Consider the following 20,381-nt stretch of genomic DNA (forward strand, 5'->3'; position numbering starts at 1 on the left):
TGAGAACTGGGCAGGTGTGTGGAGCAGTGAGTGTTGTGGATCAGCGCGAATGCGCTTGGGGAGAGAAGGGTGCAGGTGGCACCAGGTGTGAGAGCACAGGTGTGCAAGTACAGGTGTGTGGAATACATGGAGTATTGGAATGAGTGCTGTGCATGGTGCGAAGGTGTGGATGGGGGAAGAGTGGACCCCTTTCATGAGTACCCGGGGCGGGTAGTGTAAGTGTTAGGTAGAGGGTATAGGTAAATTGTGGTTGGATATTGGCATTTGTGGTGCGGTTGCAGAATGGTATTGTGGATGGGTGCATTAGTGTTGTGGAAATGGCTGGGCGTGTAGCCTGTTAGTGTGTGTAGTTGGTTTGGGCACTCCACCACTGTGAGGATGTCGGCCAGGTGAGGCCGCAGGTGGGCTCTGGGAGCCGTTAGTGTCAGTGGGTGCCTGAGGATCCCGGGTGTGGATCGGGCAGCCCGTGCCAGAGAGGGCACTGAGGGGGTGAGAGTGCGAGAGGGCCTTCCCCAGTTAGTTAGGTTAGGGTGAGGAGCAGGTAAGCTCGGGTGGCAACTACAGTGGTGGAGGTGTGCAGGTGGGTAGACCTGCTGGGAGAGCTACACGTCACAGCCCAGAAATTGTGCGAGAGCACCGAGTGTTGAATCGGGGGAGTGAGACCCCAAATTGAGAAGCACCACAGTTTGGTCAATGGGAATTGGTTTTTAGAACCCATAGTGTAAGTTGGCCAATGGATTGGCAGGGAAAGACCCCGGGTAATGTAAAGTTGTTAAAGTCATTTAGGAAATAGTTAGGATTGATGAACCTGTCGCACCATACGCAGCCACTTACCTGAGGTGGGGATGATGACTCCACACCTATGTTTTCTTTGTTCTGTGTGCAGGAAATGAGAATTGCTGTTGGATTTGTGAGACGCATCATGACGTGGATAAGACATTGGGGTGATTCCATCTCTCCCTCCTTAGGAGGGACTGATGATGAATTGGTGATGGCAAATTTTGATGTTGAGTTGGAGATGGCAAATTTTGATGAGAGTTGGAAATGGCAAATTTGATTGGTTAGGAGGGAGAGAAGACGAATTTGGTTTATGGGAGGAACGGGGAAGACAGTAGGGACGTTTGTTGATGTGTAAAGTAGATGTTTATGGGTAGTGTTGTGTTTTGTGGATACAGTAAGGGGTAAGGGAGGGGCAATGTAGGTTACCTGGTGGGGGGGGGGCGTACGGTAGGAACGTACCTGTCTCACCTGGTTCCCATGTGCCCCCAGTGTGCATCACCTTGTATTGCGTGCACTTTTGCGCCCTTACCACCTTACTCACTTGTCTTCTTCTTTTGTCTCCCACCTCCGAGGTTCTGGCTTTGGGGCAGAGAGAGAGGAGAGAGAGGTGCTGGCTCCGCAGTTGTGGGCCTGTACTTTCGCTGCTTGCTGCCTGGATCGATACACCATATGGACCACAATTTTTGTGGCCGCCCACCATGGACCGCAGTTCTTTTGCGGCCAAGCACCACCCGTTGATGGACCTCTGGGTCAACGTGGCACCTATGCCATAGAGGTGAACCACTAGAGTTGGCCCCCTGATGGCCACAATTTAGAAATGGACGCGGTTGGCGCCTTTCTTTATTTCTAGGGAAGCCAGAACACCAAGTGGGCTCCAAGGCAAGACCAGCCGCAGAACATCGGCCGGCTGCGACACCAGCGGTGACTATGAACACTTTATTGGTGCACCGGATGGTGCTGACTGTATGTATGGGGTGGTGCTTTTGGTGCTTGGATGGGGTGCTCTGCACATTATTAAAGGCCGTAGGGCCACAGGGCACTCGTGGGTTGGTGTATCGATGCTGGCATGCGTGCTCTCTCTCTATGCATAACATCTGCATGTGTTCCTCCAAAAACAGGTCCTGGATCGTAGTGTAAATATCAGTGTAGTCTTGTATAAATGATGCTCCCTACCGGCTGTATGTTTAGTTTGAGGATTCTTTCCGCGATTCGGTTATCCTGTGGGTGTGTTTCTGTGAGGAGAAGGGTGCAACGTCGCAGGGGGACATATTTACTCATTTGTGAACATCTGTAAAACTGTCGCACTCAGGGTTGAGTTAATAGTAGAGGGAACTACATCTGAGTGCCACACTAAAGTAAGTAAAAATTTATCGGGTCGGGACGCCCCGAGGTAGAGAAGGGTGCAATGTTGCGGATATGGGATTTGGATCCATCCATATCCGCTTGTAAATATTCCCCTATTTCCCCAATACTTCCCAACTATCCCCAATCCCCCATTCCCCAGTCCCATTGTCTGTAAACAACACTCTGTAGACCCGATCTTCCCCTATTTTCCCCATTAAATGACGCATCCAGGTCCACCGCATCTCACGTAGACAACTATAGGACATCTTGCTAGTTATTCTTAGTCTATGTCAGTTAAGGACTCGTTTCCATTAATTCTGACTCTTCGTTGCACCAGAATGTGATTGTATGGCACCGTTAGAAAGTTTAGGACCTCCCAATACCTCCCCGCAGCTCTTCCTCATGGTACAACAACAACAACAACAACAACAGCGGCGGCGGCGCGGGGAGTGTGCGTCCTCACTCCGGCTTGGTTAGCCGCCATTGAACATGTGCTCCGACAGGGTTACCACGCAGGGGCTCGCTGTCAGCTCCTCGTCAAGGGCGGAGCCCGGTAACCCCCCGTACCCAATAGAAGCGGCGGACCGATTCCATCTGGGGCGGGGCCAACGAGCCGAGGGCGTGTCACTCCCCGCTGAGCATGCGCAGAAAGAGGGAGGTGACGTCAGATGTGCCCTCAGCTTGGAGAGAGAAGTCGCCACCTCTGAGCGCTGAAATACTTCCCTGCATCTCTGGACCGGACCGTGCTGTATCCTGTCCCTGAGCCAAGGTGCACCTTGTGCTATCGACTGCCTGTCCTTCCCCGCCATCAATCCCCGTGTAAGTCAGTCTTGTCCCGTTTGTCTGTGGTCTGTCGGGGATAGATAAGACTGTGTCTAAGTGCCCATCTTTCTGTGCTTTACCTCTTACCGTGTAATCTACCCGTTTCTGCATCACCAATTATATCCTCCTCCGGAGGTCTTGAGAACTGTACCCCTTGTGTCGTTGCATTAATCCCAGCCGTTGTGTCCTTTCCTTCATTGATTTAGCATAGCGCGATTCGGCCAACGTTCGAGTGGAATCGGGTGAGCTGGGGAAGAATCGGGTAAACTGTGCGAACACAGCGGCCATTCCGCTCGGTCAAGCAACATCTTAAGTCGTGTCCGTAACAATATATATATATATATATATATATATATATATATATATATATATATATATATATATATATATATATATATATACATACATACATACATACATACATACATACATACATACATACATATATATATATATATATATATATATATATATATATACACACAGACTTGGCATTTAATATGGAATATTTTTTTTTTCTTGACTTGGGTTTACTTTCTTAACTCAGTATATCAATCTGGTGAGTTTCTTTTACACTTTGGTGATTTATTTGTTAAAAGAACCATGTCACTGATTGTCTGTCGCAGCAAGAAGTCAACAACAGGATTATATCACAGGTGGCTGGCAAAATGTACGGAGAGGTGCATTTGATGATTGGCTTCACAGTCGGGTATACAAGGGTTGTTGCATTTTGTATTAGTGGAAAACAACTGCTGCACGTCTCCAAAAGTTATTGCCGCTTCCTCTGGAGATGGTCCGTCACCTCGACAATGCTGTTTGTCATGGAGTGGTGATTTACGAAATTACGGCATGAAACAGCGTGCTATTGCTCGGCAGTATGGCGTCACTCAAGGTCAGGTGTCAAAGATCCTGAAACGAAATGCTCAGAGGGGTGTCCCTACTCCAATACCGAGGCCAGGACGTGCCAGCAGAACCACAAGGAGGGATGATCGCCAGCTGCACCGGTTAATCCGCAATGGCCGTACCAAGTCAGCTAATCGGCTTAGGGCTGAGTGGCAGCAACTGACAAATGTGCCTGTATCCAGAGGGCTAGTCAACCAACGACTGGTTCAAGCAGGCTATCGTGCCAGGTGTCCCCTGAGAAAGCCACGCATGACCAGACAACAACACCAGCGCCGATTGCAGTGGGACAGAGAGCACCGTCAATGGCAGCCAGGACACTGGAATCACGTGATCTTCATTGACGAGGCTAGATTTCTGGTCTATCGTCAAGATGGCCACGTCCGAGTGCGCAGACAAGTGCATGAAGCCTACAACAAAGATTGTATAGTGCCAAGAGTCCAAGCTGGAGGTGATGGGGTGACCGTTTGGGCTGCTTTTCATGCAGGGGGCAAAACTGACCTGGTTGTTCTGAATGGAAACCTGAACCAGTTCAAGTACAGGGCCATTCTGGAAGAAACATTGCTTCCATTTGCTCGTGCAGCCTTTCGAGGAAACTTTGTCTTCCAAGATGACAATGCATGGCCTCATCCTGCTCGCATGATCCAACATTTTCTTCCTGACCATGGTGTAGAGCATATGGATTGGCCTGCCATGTCCCCGGATATGAATCCGATAGAGAACTTGAGGGCAGAATTAATTCGTCAAATCGACCACTTGGACCAGCAGCCGACCTCTGTGCGTGAATTGCAGCAGGCTATTGTCACTACATGGCAAGTGATTCCTGTCCAAACCTTGGCAAATCTCGTGAACAGCATGCCTCGACGTGTACGTGCTCTCCTGAATGCTCGTGGGGGTTACACGAAGGACTGAACTGTAATTTTACGGTGCGTAATCCCAGTCGTAATTTAACTTTTGTTTTTGTTAAAAAAAAATTGGCTAATGTGCAAAATAAAGAGATACTTCTGGAAAACGTACAGAAGTTTAACACAGTACTGTCCATGAATTGAGTTCGATATCAGTTTACATCACTTTCAAGGATCAATTTATTTGTTTCGAAATGTCAAATGTGGTTTTTGTTTCTTTTAAAGGTCACATTAACAAAATCTAGAATAATTTCAACATAATTCCAATGAACTTTTGGTTCTAAGACATCTTGAGAAGTAAGTTCACCCCCACAAAAAAAAGATTCCATATTAAATGCCAAGTCTGTATATATATTGTTGCGGTTCTGAGAATGTACATATTGATTGATAAAGGTTAAAGGTTTTGCCCCCATAGTTAGTCCACATGCAACACGTGGGCCACCTTAGAACTTTATTTATGTCATAGTATATGTGAGAATAAGGCCATTTCCAATAGTGATACCTGCGTTGTGTAAAAGAAACAAGCATTCTGAGTATTGCGCTGCAATACATGTCCCCTACCAGCAGTCTGTCATCCAGAAAACTGTTGGGGAAATTACCAAGGGTTATTTACCCACAGGTTCTGAATTGTTCCCAATCGCTAATTACCTCAGGACGGGCTCACCTGTGATTCGCACTCGGGACTTCGATTTATACACCTTGCAGACAGGTCAGCAGAAGCACGAGAAAATAAGTTGTTGATAAAGAACCTTTCGAGTCGCTAAATATCAGTAATTTATTATATTTTCCGGTTCACGATCAATGATCGATGTGTATATATAAATGTTGCTCGGCTTGACTCCGCCCCTTCCCGAAAGCGCGCGCTGTGTCACGCTGTTGACGTTCGCGAGACGAGGCTGAGGGCACGTGGTGCGGCTTGAGGAGAACTCTCGAATAAACAAGAGATATCCATTTTTTAAATTATTTTAATTTAATTAACGATATCTGCCAAACCACGTGCCCTATCGCAAATTCCAAAAAGACATTTTAGTAGACTGACATGCTGAACAGATCTGTGAAGTTTCCCCTCGATTGGATCAAAAATGACAGAGGAGCTCGGTTTTAAATGTTCATGCTTAAAAACGTCATAACTCTGAAACCATGTGACGCATGACGTCATGCTCGCTGACTTTTTTGTTCGTCATGGGTATGCGATTTTGCCTGCAAAGGTTGGCGTCGATCTGTTCAGCCGTTGCAGAGAAAAAGTGGTTTTCATGTTTTCACGAAAAACAATATTGCGGCCGAACCACGTGACCTGTGACGTCATAATTACCATTAAAATATTCTACAGACCGAGTCCCTCCTATCCTGAAAATTTGATCTCAATCGGTCCAATTATTGCAGAGAAATTGGTTTTGAAAGGAAATTAAAACTTAAAATGGCACTGAGTTAAGGATCATCAGAATTATCAGAATTCCCAAAGTTCAAATTGCCATAACTTTGTCAAAAATGATCGAAACGTCGTGAAGTTCGAACTTGTTCTGTAACTTATCATGAGGAAACCATGTGCCAAGTTTGAAATCATTAGCATTAAGCGTTTAGAAAGAAAGTCCGGAAAACTGTTCTTTGCGTGACGGACTGACGGACTGACAGACGGAGGGACGGCGTGAAAACCTATAGTCTCCTCCGGTGTACACCGGTAGGGGACTAATAAGAGTAGGTCCCATTCATTTTGCGGCCCACCCTCCAAATCTACATCGTTGGGCAGCATCCAGTCTGCACCCCATTTTTGCTATTGCCCCTCGCATTAGGATGCTCAAACCAGCCAAATGCCACGATGTAGGCCTGGAAAAGGGGGAGGAGCGTGAGGGCGGGGTGTGGCCACGTCAAGCAGCACGTCAATGGCGGAGCCGGTAAGAGCCAACAACCAACCAGGGCTCGATGGGCATGGCTTAAGGGGCGTGGTAGAGCGTGGCTGGCAAATTCGGGAGGGTTCCCTGGGCGGCGCTATATAAACGTGCGTAAAAAGCCGTTACACAGGACTGGCCAGAAGGAGTATATGCGCTTTACCAAAGAGGACTATTGGGAGAGGCGCTTTGTTGGAAGGACTTGAACGAAGGACTGGCTGGTGTTAAAAGTTATAAGCAAGAACTTGCTGGGAAAGCGCATTAAGGAATCGCATCAGTGGCGCCTTGGAGAGGACCTCGGCGGGAAAGGCGCTTTGGATTGAACTGGATCGAGAGCGCATACAGCGCCGGTTCGGCTATTACATACGCGGCTGAGACCACAAGTATAACCGCCAAGCCGGTTCGTTTATTACGTACGCGGCTAAGCCGCAAAGTAACCGCTCAGCCTAGCTTACCTTTCGCCGATAATTGTCCGATCCGTGCCAACGACACGCAGGGAGCTTTCTGCCATCCTTCCATCTTCTTCACGGCGAGTCGGGGGCCCGGAGAACGAGCTGTGGACATCATCCCTGGACCATCAACCCCAACCTTCTACATCCCCGTGTGAGTGTGGCTGTGTGTGCCGGCCCGTTTGTCCAGGGATAATTTAAGACTGTAATAAGGCTGCACTGTGTATTCTGCTTCTTCTTCTCCACTGTACATTGTGTAATAAATTGCTTGTTATTCCTTTTCCTCTTAATTCGACCGTATCAGTCTTTTCCTCCATTGGGTAAGCATGGCACGATTCGGAACCGCTTGGATTGGGTTTAGTACCTGTTAACAGCCCAGATCACGACTCGCTATCGCTCGGCGTTTCCACCTAAAACCGTGGTTCGGGCGGGGTTATTTCCTTGCTTCCTGGGAGGCGCTGGTAATTAGCTAATAGGAATAATTCGGCCTACCACCCTATTCAGCGTTGACCGGAAGGAACGGCATAGCCCCGGATCGCGTCGGCTAGATAAAAGACAATGGGGATTAATCCCCCCCTTGATAAGGGGGAAGGTCGACGTTGAGATCCGCAACAATATATATATATTGATGTACATATTGATATATACTGTATATGTCATTCAAAGCGAACACATTTAAAGCGAGGGGTGTGTGTGTGTGTGTGTGTGTGTGCGTGCGTGTGTGTGTGTGTGTGTGTGTGTATGTACTGTATGTATATATATATATATATATATATATATATATATATATATATATATATATATGTATAATATATATTGTTGCGGTTATGAGAATAAAGGATAACCCCCCTCGTAGGTAGACGCACCACAACATGTAGCCTCGCTGTAGTGCAGTTATTTCTTAGTAAATGTAAGGTAGTCTCCTTTCCTGTGTTAGTTTTGCGTTGAGTAGGCCAGTGAGTAGGCCTCTTTTGCGCTGGAATGCCACGTGCTCGGCCTGAACAAGTCTGGCAAGGCCGAAGGGAGGAGCTGCAGGAGGGAGTGGCCGGTAAGCAACGAGCCACCAATCAGAGCTCGAGGGGAGTGGCTAACCACGGCAACGGGAGGCGGAGCATGGAACATTCGGGTAGGGCCGGGGCGGAGTCATAAAACCCTGCTCCGAGCCCCCTGCCTCAGTTGGAGTTCAGTTCTGAGTCAAGAGTTGAGCTCAGTCAGTCGCCCAGCCCATGTGTCGAGTCGAGGCATTGAGTTGAGTTGAGTTGAACCGCAGCAGAACGCGTGGATTGAACCATTGCAATAGTCTGGTTGTACACGAACTTTCCCCGTGCCCTGTGCCCTGCGCTCTGCTGCGCTGTATTAATCGTGCTTGTGAAGACGACCCGTTCCGGGCCACAGACGCGCGATCCCCTCCTGCCTGGGTTTTCCCTGTACGTGCCGTGACCACCAGAGGGCCACGCCGGGCGTGCTGTCCCAGAGCGGCCAACGGCAAGGCGCGTTTGGCGCGCGAACTTCCTTCCTTCTTTTTCCCCGCATGAGTGAGAGGGCCCTGTGTCTAGGTATAAGTTAGCATTGCTTAAGTGCTTGCTCTGTGTTTCCTGATCCTTGTACATTATAATAAATTGTGTTCTTCCTCTGATTTGACTGTTCCCGTCCCTTCCATCCATTGGCCTAGCATAGTACGAATAAAACCACTCGAATCGGGTTCCATAAAAGTAACGGCACGAGTCACATGATACGTACACCGCTCGGGCGTACTCGATTAGCGTGGCTTGTGTGAGGTCCGGTCCCCATTTTTGTGGCAGCGTGGGTCAAAGGTACGTGCGGCGTCTACCCGATACCCTTTTTCACGCTCGCTGCGGAAGTGGCGATTCGGCCTGGTGGACACGAAGACCCAAGGGGAAAAAAGGGGTTAATCCCCCCTTTGTAACGTGGAACGGGCTTCGGAAGATCTGCAACAAATTGGTGTCTGGGAGTGGGATAATTGGACCTAGAGTGCGCTTCACGCACTCAAAATTACGAGCGCACGAAATTTAGTTTGTAACATCAAATTTATATTCATACCATGGCTGGCCAAGGCGGTCAAATGCCGGTGGGAATAATAGATGAAGAGGAATAAGTAATCACCCAGGACCAGCAGGGACAGTTGGTAGAGGAGGAAATTGATGAGGGTGCAGCAGTTGGCAAAGGAAGTGGCGGCGCCTTGCACTTGGCGGTGGCGGCCGGGCCCGCTGTGCGGGCCAGGTTCGACATTGAGTTATAACTGGCCCAAATAATTGCAAAAATGGATGCCCAAGAGGATGATATGAAGGCTCAGGGTGAGCAATTGGCAAAACAGATGGGAGAAATGCACCAAATGGGGGATCGAATGGCTAATCAAATGAAAGAAATGAAGGACGAAGCAAGGTGTAACATGGAAGGGTTGGAAAACAAAATGGACACCCAGAGGGACGAAGCCAGGTGCGAAATGGAAAAGATGAGGGCAGCGTCGAAGAAAGAAATTTTTAAAAATAGGGGAGGACATTGGGCGCAAGTTGAGCGGAAAGGTCACGGTGGTACGCGATGAGGTGACCCGGTGCGGAGAACGCATGGAGAGCGAGGTAGAGCGAAGGGCAGCCAAGTTGACCAGGGCTATGGGAGTCACGACACGGGGTGTAGAGGAGCCGGCGATCATCGCATTGGAAAACCAAATTTTAGGGGCGCCGGCGAAGGCCGAGTTGGAAAAGAAAATTTCAGGGGCGCCGACAATCGTCGAGGTCGAAAAAGAAATAATTGGAATTAGAGAGATGGGAGAGAAAGTAAATAAGTCACAGAAGGAAGTAATGGAGCCTGAACAAAGTCTGTATTTGCACCGTGATGCCGTGCTTGCTGACTCAATAAAAAGTTTGCAGGTGCTGGCGGAGAAGGAGGGCCCCGCGGTGTGTAGAGAAAATGGCGCGAATGTGTTTGGCGCGAACGGGTGTTCGGCGCGCTTGGGAGAAAGGCGAGACCTGGGCGTTCGCGATGGGCCCATTGTGTGGTGTACGAGGGCGACTGGTACGGAGTGTGAGAGAGAGTGCGTACCCGAGTGTGTGGAGAGCGAGTGTGTACCGGAGTGTGCGAGGGCCGAGTGTGCACCGGAGTGTGCGAGGGCCGAGTGTGTGAGAGAGACGAGTGTGCACCGGAGTGTACGAGTACAAAGTGTGAGGGAGAATGCACACCAGAGAGTGTGTAGGTAGAGTGTGCGATGGCCGAGTGTGCACCGGAGTGTGCGAGGGCCGAGTGTGTGGAAGAAAGGTGTGCACCGGAGTGTGCGACACCGGATTGTTTGGAAGGTGCGAGTGTGCCTGGGTGGTGTGCACCGGAGTGTGCAATAACAGAATGTGAGGGAGAATGCACACAGGACTGTGTGTGGGAAGAGTGTGTAACGGAGTGTGTGGAAGGTGCGAGTGCGCCTGGGTGGTGTGCACCCGAGTGTGCAATAACAGAGTGTGAGGGAGAATGCACATCGGACTGTGTGTGGGAAGAGTGTGTAACAGAGTGTGTGGGAGGCGCGGCGTGGGCGCCTGGGTGTGCGAGTGTGGAGTGGGTCGCGAGGTGTGAAGACACGGCTCATGCATCGACACCGACCAGGGGGGTAGAGCTTAGCGGGACGAGTAGCGAACGTCATCCCCCCCCCCCGGTGAGTTGTGTGCTGCAGGGACTGGAGAGGATCGGTGCCGCGTCGGTCTCACAAGGACCGGCGTGCACAATTCGTGCCTCCGGCCTCCGCACTGTATGGTTGGTGCCATGCCGTGGCGGCAAAGGCGATCGGCGAGGTTCAAGGGGAGGTAGGAGTTTTCGGAGCCACGCACGCTGTCGGGTGCGGTGCTCGGACTGTGGCCGGCTGGGTCATCATGCGTGGGACCGCGAGGCTCCGCGAGGGGATGGAGCCCGGCACCTGGGCCGATCAATCCCCCCGCCCCTTGGATTGAAAATGCCGGACGGACACCCCATACAGGCGACCAACCACCCGCATGGATCGCTCGGCCCTTCGCGGCCGAGCTGCGATGACGTACATCCACTTGGAGAGGCTCGTAGTGTAGCGGACTGGTGAGAGTAGTGTACCCCCCGTAGGGGAATGGTAGTGTCACCATTCCTCCCACGGGGGGCCCATGAGCATTAGTTTAGGGGGATGGCAGTGATAGGCACATGGGGGTGCCAGCAATGGTTGCCTCCATGGGGCACTGAAGCTAGCCGAGGGAGGGCTAGGATAATGTTAGGGAACTAGAAGACCTTAGGGACAAGATTTAAGTGGTGACACCTGACCTATAGAGGGGAAATAGAGAGGTTAGGTGGTTGATAAAGAACAGGGTGTGCATAATTTAAAGGGATGACGAGGGAAACACGAGTTTTCGGGGAAATCAGTTAGATAGATGATGCTGTGTGTTTGATGATGAATTGTGAGTGAGAAATAAGTGGTGTGCGAGATAAATGGTGTGGAAGTAAAAGGTGTGGAATGCATGGTGCGAAGGAGTGAATGGGGGGAGTGGAACCCATTCACAAAGGCCCGGGGGGGGGGGGGGGTAGTGTAAAGCCAGGTGAAGGGCATAGGTAAATTGTATACCCGTTTTCATGCTCGCTGCGGAAGTGGCAATTCGGCCTCGTGGACACGAAGACCCAAGGGGAAAAAGGGGTTTAATCCCCCCTTTCTAACGTGGACAGGCTTCGGGAGATCCCAACAATATATATGTATAATATATATATATATATATCTACCTATCTATATATATATATCTATATATATATATATATATATATATATATATATATATATATATATATATATATATATATATATATATATATATATATATATATATATATATATATATATATATACAAATATATATATACTAGGGCATGCCCGTACTATATATATATCTAAAAGTATATCCCCCCCCTCTATTTACATGCAATGGTTTGGTCCAAAGCGAACGGCTTGCGAGTACGGTGACAATCCCCCCCCTCTATTTACATGAAATGGTTTGGTCCAAAGCGAACGGCTTGCGAGTACGGTGACAATCCCCCCCCCCCCCTCTATTTACATGAAATGGTTTGGTCCAAAGCGAACGGCTTGCGAGTACGGTGACAATCCCCCCCTCTATTTACATGAAATGGTTTGGTCCAAAGCTAACGGCTTGCGGAGTTTGGTAAAGAAATCGCCATCGCGTGCACAAATGCGCAGGAAAGCGAATGAATCGCAAATTAGTTTTAATCTATCTATAATTCCAGTAATCTCTGTGTGTATGTTTGTATGTTTGTATGTATGTATGTATGTATGTATGTATGTATGTATGTTTGTATGTTTGTCTGTGACCGCTGTTTCTCGACAACTACCGGTCCGATATACTTGAAACTTGCCAGGTATATTGCTGGGGACCCGAGGATGTGCCTTTTCAAGGTTTCATATTAATCGGAGAAGTAGTTACCGAGCTATGTCCAAAAAACGATTCAACCAATCAGAGAGCAGCGAGCTATCACGTGTGCCGAATGTGGCGAACAGACTCTGCCTCGGACGGCACATTTGAGAGCGTATTCATTTATTTCCCGTCGGCAAACTATGTTGGCGCTATGTTGGCGTTAAACTATGTTTTAAAACTAATTAAAACTAATTTGCGATTCTTTCGCTTTGCGATGCGATTTGCGATTGCGTTAAACTCGCTCGGGCGTTAAACTATGTTTTAAAACTAATTAAAACTAATTTGCGATTCATTCGCTTTCCTGCGCGTTTGTGCACGCGATGGCGATTTCTTTACCAAACTCCGCAAGCCGTTAGCTTTGGACCAAACCATTTCATGTAAATAGAGGGGGGGGATTGTCACCATACTCGCAAGCCGTTCGCTTTGGACCAAACCATTTCATGTAAATAGAGGGGGGGGGGGGGATTGTCACCGTACTCGCAAGCCGTTCGCTTTGGACCAAACCATTTCATGTAAATAGAGGGGGGGGATTGTCACCGTACTCGCAAGCCGTTCGCTTTGGACCAAACCATTGCATGTAAATAGAGGGGGGGGATATACGTTTAGATATATATATAGTACGGGCATGCCCTAGTTAGTTTTAAAACATAGTTTAACGCCCGAGCGAGTTTAACGCAATCGCAAATCGCATCGCAAAGCGAAAGAATCGCAAATTAGTTTTAATTAGTTTTAAAACATAGTTTAACGCCAACATAGCGCCAACATAGTTTGCCGACGGGAAATAAATGAATACGCTCTAAAATGTGCCGTCCGAGGCAGAGTCTGTTCGCCACATTCGGCACACGTGATAGCTCGCTGCTCTCTGATTGGTTGAATCGTTTTTTGGACATAGCTCGGTAACTACTTCTCCGATTAATATGAAACCTTGAAAAGGCACATCCTCGGGTCCCCAGCAATATACCTGGCAAGTTTCAAGTATATCGGCCCGGTAGTTGTCGAGAAACAGCGGTCACAGACAAACATACATACATACATACATACATACATACATACAAACATAAAAACATACACACAGAGATTACTGGAATTATAGATATAGATATATATATATATATATATATATATATATATATATATATATATATACAAATATATATATATATATATATAATTCCAGTAATCTCTGTGTGTATGTATGTATGTATGTATGTATGTATGTATGTATGTATGTCTGTTTGTCTGTGACCGCTGTTTCTCGACAACTACCGGTCCGATATACTTTAAACTTGCCAGGTATATTGCTGGGGACCCGAGGATGTGCCTTTTCAAGGTTTCATATTAATCGGAGAAGTAGTTACCGAGCTATGTCCAAAAAACGATTCAACCAATCAGAGAGCAGCGAGCTATCACGTGTGCCGAACGTGGCGAACAGACTCTGCCTCGGACGGCACATTTGAGAGCGTATTCATTTATTTCACGTTGGCAAACTATGTTGGCGTTCAACTATGTTTTAAAACTAATTAAAACTAATTTGCGATTCATCGTAACTGCGATATGCGACCTTCCGGACAGTGAAGACTGCACTTCCGGCAGCCAATCACAGAACGCGTTGTTGCGTAGGCGTGGCCGATGTGAGAGCGAGCCGAGCCGAGCGCGTGCGCCATTACGGTTCGTAATTCGATTTCTTCCGGAGAAAATAATAATTTCTCGATTTCTTATGCGCATTATTTCTCCCAATTCAGTCAGAGCGAAGGGCGGAAGCGAAGAGCGTTGTTTTTTTTGTTTACGGGCGTACGGGCGTACGGGCGGGGTAGAGCGTACGGGTAGCGTTTTTTTTTTTTTTTGGCAAGGAACGGGCACCCACGTACGGGCATGCCCTAGTATATATATATATATATACATACATATATATATATATATATATATATATTGTTACGGACATGACTTAGATGTTATGATGGGCCGAGCGGAATGGCCGCCGTGTTCGCACAAGTTACCCGATTACACTCGAACGTTGGCCGAATCGCGCTATGCTAAATCAATGAAGGAAAAGGACACAACGGCTGGGATTAAGGCAACGACACAAGGGGTACAGTTCTCAAGACCTCCGGAGGAGGATATAATATTGGTTATGCAGAACGGTTAGATTACACGACAAGAGGTACAGCACAGAAAGATAAGCACTTAGACACAGTCTTATCTTATTCCCGACAGACCACAGACAAACGGGACAAGACTGACTTACACGGGGATTGATGGCAGGGGAGGGCAGGCAGTCGATAGCTCAAGGTGCACCTTGGCTCAGGGGCAGAATCGACCCGGTCCGGTCCAGAGAGGCGGGGAGGTATTTCTCAGCGCTGGAGGTGGCGTCCGTTTCTCTTCAAGCTGAGGTGCATCTGACGTCACCTCCGTCTTCCTGCGCATGTCCAGCGGGGAGTGACACGCCCACGGCTCGTTAGCTCCGCCCCAGATGGAATCGGTCCGCCGCTTCTTATTGGGTGCGGGGGGTTACCGGGCTCCGCCCTTGATGAGGAGCTGACAGTGAGCCCCTGCGTGGTAACCCCGTCGGAGCACATGCTCAATGGCGGCTAACCAAGCCGGAGTGAGGACGCACACTCCCCGCGCCGCCGCCGCGCCGCCGCCGCTATTGTTGTTGTTGGTGTTGTTGTTCCATGAGGAAGAGATGCGGGGAGGTATTGGGAGGTCCTAAACTTACTAACGGTGCCATACAATCACATTCTGGTGCAACGAAGAGTCAGAATTAATGGAAACGAGTCCTTAACTGACATAGACTAAGAATAACTAGCAAGATGTCCTATAGTTGTCTACGTGAGATGCGGTGAACCTGGGCACGACATTTAATGGGGGAAAAAGGGGAAGGTCGGGGCTACAGAGTGTTGTTTACAGACAATGGGACTAGGGAATGGGGGATTGGGGATAGTTGGGGAGTATTGGGGAAATAGGGGAATATTTACAAGCGGATATGGATGGAGGCCAAATCCCATATCCGCAACATTGCACCCTTATCTACCTCGGGGCGTCCCGACCCGATAAATTTTTACCTACGTTAGTGTGGCACTCAGATGTAGTTCCCTCTACTATTAACTCAACCCTGAGTGCGACAGTTTTACAGATGTTCACAAATGAGTAAATATGTCCCCCTGCGACGTTGCACCCTTCTCCTCACAGAAACACACCCACAGGATAACCGAATCGCGGAAAGAATCCTCAAACTAAACATACAGCCGGTAGGGAGCATTATTTACACAAGACTACACTGATATTTACACTACGATCCAGGACCTGTTTTTGGAGGAACACATGCAGATGTTATGCATAGAGAGAGAGCACGCATGCCAGCATCGATACACCAACCCACGAGTGCTCTGTGGCCTCATGGCCTTTAATAATGTGCAGAGCACCCCTTCCAAGCATCAAAAGCACCACCCCATCATGTACAGTCAGCACCATCCGGTGCACCAATAAAGTGTTCAACATCACCGGTGGTGTCGCAGCCGGCCGATGTTCTGCCGCTGGTCTTGCCTTCCTGAAGTGCACTTGGCCTTCTGGCTTCTTTCAAAAATAAAGAAAGGCGCCAACCGCGTCCATTTCTGTATTGTGGTGTCCGGGGGCCAACTAAAAGTGGTTCACCTGTATGGCATAGGTGCCACGTTGACCCATAGGTCCATCAACGGGTGGTGCTTGCCCGCAAGAGAACTGCGGTCCATGGTGGGCGGCCACAAAAATTGCGGTCCATATGGTGTATCGAACCAGGCAGCAAGCAGCGAAAGTACAGGCCCACAACTGCGGAGCCAGCACCTCTCTCTCCTCTCTCTCTGCCCCAAAGCCAGATCCTCGGAGGTGGGAGACAAAAGAAGAAGACAAGTGAGTAAGGTGGTAAGGGCGCAAAAGTGCACGCAATACCAGGTGATGCACACTGGGGGCACATGGGAACCAGGTGAGACAGGTACGTTCCTACCGTACGCCCCCCCCCTCCCCCCCCCCACCAGGTAACCTACATTGCCCCTCCCTTACCCCTTACTGTATCCACAAAACACAACACTACCCATAAACATCTACTTTACAAATCAACAAACGTCCCTACTGTCTTCCCCGTTCCTCCCATAAACCAAATTCGTCTTCTCTCCCTCCTAACCAATCAAATTTGCCATTTCCAACTCTCATCACAATTTGCCATCTCCAACTCAACATCAAAATTTGCCATCACCAATTCATCATCAGTCCCTCCTAAGGAGGGAGAGATGGAATCACCCCAATGTCTTATCCACGTCGTGATGCGTCTCACAAATCCAACAGCAATTCTCATTTCCTGCAACACAGAACAAAAGAACACAGGTGTGGAGTCATCATCATCCCCTCAGGTAAGTGGCTGTGTATGGTGCGACAGGTTCATCAATCCTAACTATTTCCTAAATGACTTTAACAACTTTACATTACCCGGGGTCTTTCCCTGCCAATCCATTGGCCAACTTACACTATGGGTTCTAAAAACCAATTCCCATTGACCAAGCTGTGGTGCCTCTCAATTTGGGGTCTCACTCCCCCGATTCATCTCCCGGTGCCTCGCACAATTTCTGGGCTGCGATGTGTAGCTCTCCCAGCAGGTCTACCCACCTGCACACCTCCACCACTGCAGTTGCCTCCGAGCTTACCTGCTCCTTACCCTAACCTAACTACCTGGGGAAGGCCCTCTGGCGCTCTCCCCACTCGGTGCCCTCTCTGGCACTGGGCTACCCGGGTCCGTCCTCCGGATCCTCGGGCCCCACTGACACTAACGGCTCCCAGAGCCCACCTGCGGCCTCACCTGGCCGACATCCTTACAGTGGTGGAGTGCCCAACCAACTACACACACTAACAGGCTACACGCCCAGCCATTTCCACAACACTAATGCACCCATCCACAATACCATTCTGCAACCGCACCACAAATGCCAATATCCAACCACAATTTACCTATACCCTCTACCTAACACTTACACTACCCGCCCCGGGTACTCGTGAAAGGGGTCCACTCTTCCCCCATCCACACCTTCGCACCATGCACACCACTCCGTACCACTTACTCCATGTGTTCCACACACCTGTACTTGCACACCTGTGCTCTCACACCAGGTGCCACCTGCACCCTTCTCTCCCCAAGCGCATTCGCGCTGATCCACAACACTCACTACTCATACACTGCTCCACACTGCTCCACACACCTGTCCAGTTCTCACACAGCATCATCTCATCTAACTACTCCCCTCTGAACTTTGCGCTTCCCAGTCGTCCCTTTAAACTATTGCGCTCCAACGTCATTATCATCCACACTAAACTACCTGCATCCCCACTACAGGTATCAGTCACTAACTAAACTTAACGTTACCTAATGTCATCTTCTAGGGCCCTATCAATATCCTAACCCACCCGGGCTAGTTTTCACTGCCATACACCCCATAATCTATAGCGCATTTGCTCCACTTTTGTGAGGGATGACAGAGTTGCCATCCCACCACATCGGGCATCTCCCACTACCAATTTTGCACATCAAATTTCAACAAATCAAAAATTTGCCAATCACTGCCCATCATCTGCCAATCATTACTGCCAATCCTTTGCCAATCATCAAATTTTGTTTTTTTCTAATTTTGGGTCCAAAACACTAACCTCATCACACAGTCTACTCACTAATGCCTCTCGGTGCGCCAATTCCTGTCCAAAGCCCGGCTTCGTAAAGCCAAGCCATGAATGCGGGTTGTTTGGTGCCAGCAGCTGGATGCGTCCGGCACTCGGTGCAGGGAAGGAGGTTTACCCGGCCCGAGATCCCACGCACCTTCTCGGCATGGAGCCATCCCATGGCTCGATCTCGACCTGCCGGAATGCCTCAACAAAAAGTGGTCGCCATGACGACCCTTCCTATCCAGCTGCCCGCTCCGCCTAGTGGAGCACGGACGCGGCCGTTCAAAGCGAGGCCCAGCACGCACCGAGGGCCCGATTCGGCTAAAAGTCGCTCTAACCTCTAACCCGGTTACCTTCGATGCCTCACCTGCATGCTTACACCCCGCAGCCCGTTCCTTGCTCACACATCCAGCCGTTTCCATGCTCCTCGTCGTACCTTCTCTAACACACCCAGGTACACTCATCCCACTCCTGACACCAATTGTTACGGACACGACTTAGATGTTATGATGGGCCGAGCGGAATGGCCGCCGTGTTCGCACAAGTTACCCGATTACACTCGAACGTTGGCCGAATCGCGCTATGCTAAATCAATGAACGAAAAGGACACAATGGCTGGGATTAAGGCAACGACACAAGGGGTACAGTTCTCAAGACCTCCGGAGGAGGATATAATATTGGTTATGCAGAACGGTTAGATTACACGACAAGAGGTACAGCACAGAAAGATAAGCACTTAGACACAGTCTTATCTTAATCCCGACAGACCACAGACAAACGGGACAAGACTGACTTACACGGGGATTGATGGCAGGGGAGGGCAGGCAGTCGATAGCTCAAGGTGCACCTTGGCTCAGGGGCAGAATCGACCCGGTCCGGTCCAGAGAGGCGGGGAGGTATTTCTCAGCGCTGGAGGTGGCATCCGTTTCTCTTCAAGCTGAGGCACATCTGACGTCACCTCCGTCTTCCTGCGCATGTCCAGCGGGGAGTGACACGCCCACGGCTCGTTAGCTCCGCCCCAGATGGAATCGGTCCGCCGCTTCTTATTAGGTGCGGGGGGTTACCGGGCTCCGCCCTTGACGAGGAGCTGACAGTGAGCCCCTGCGTGGTAACCCCGTCGGAGCACATGCTCAATGGCGGCTAACCAAGCCGGAGTGAGGACGCACACTCCCCGCGCCGCCGCCGCGCCGCCGCCGCTATTGTTGTTGTTGGTGTTGTTGTTCCATGAGGAAGAGATGCGGGGAGGTATTGGGAGGTCCTAAACTTACTAACGGTGCCATACAATCACATTCTGGTGCAACGAAGAGTCAGAATTAATGGAAACGAGTCCTTAACTGACATAGACTAAGAATAACTAGCAAGATGTCCTATAGTTGTCTACGTGAGATGCGGTGAACCTGGGCATGACATTTAATGGGGGGAAAAGGGGAAGGTCGGGGCTACAGAGTGTTGTTTACAGACAATGGGACTAGGGAATGGGGGATTGGGGATAGTTGGGGAGTATTGGGGAAATAGGGGAATATTTACAAGCGGATATGGATGGAGGCCAAATCCCATATCCGCAACAATATATATATATCTATCTATCTACAGTCATACCCCGTTTTACGCCATTTCGACCTACGTCAAATCCGACTTTACGCCACTCTTCTAGAGTAAATTTCAGTTCAGCGAACGTCATTATGTGTGACTTTACGTCACTCCTACGGACGTGAAAAAAAAATTTCCTTAAAAATATATTTAAAATAAATAAAATAGTACATAAATTAACAATAAAAGAAGCTAAAAAAACAATTTAAAATCCAATAAAAAGCACATTAAAAATATATTAAAATGTACGTAAAGTATACTGTACATACGCACAGCTGCTGGTTCTCATTCAAAACAGAGGCGACGTACAGTATTCCTTTACTGTGTCTGTGTTCGCCATGGGTCCTAAGAAGGATAATGCTAGCGTTTCCAAGCGTAATGTGGTTATGATGGAAGATAAGTTAAATCTGATTAAAAGGTATGAAAAAGGTGAAAAAGTGTCGGTGATAGCGCATAGACCTTATCGCGAATCGGAACCGCAATGCGTCATGGGATCGGAAAGGGGCAATAGCAAGTGTACAGCCAATATAAGTCAAGACCTACTATCAAGTGCCTTGTTGGTATTACACCTAGCAGAACAATTTCATA

This window comes from Myxine glutinosa, chromosome 13 (genome assembly GCF_964187855.1).
Source record: "Myxine glutinosa chromosome 13, kmMyxGlut1.1, whole genome shotgun sequence".
Taxonomy (NCBI): domain Eukaryota; kingdom Metazoa; phylum Chordata; class Myxini; order Myxiniformes; family Myxinidae; genus Myxine; species Myxine glutinosa.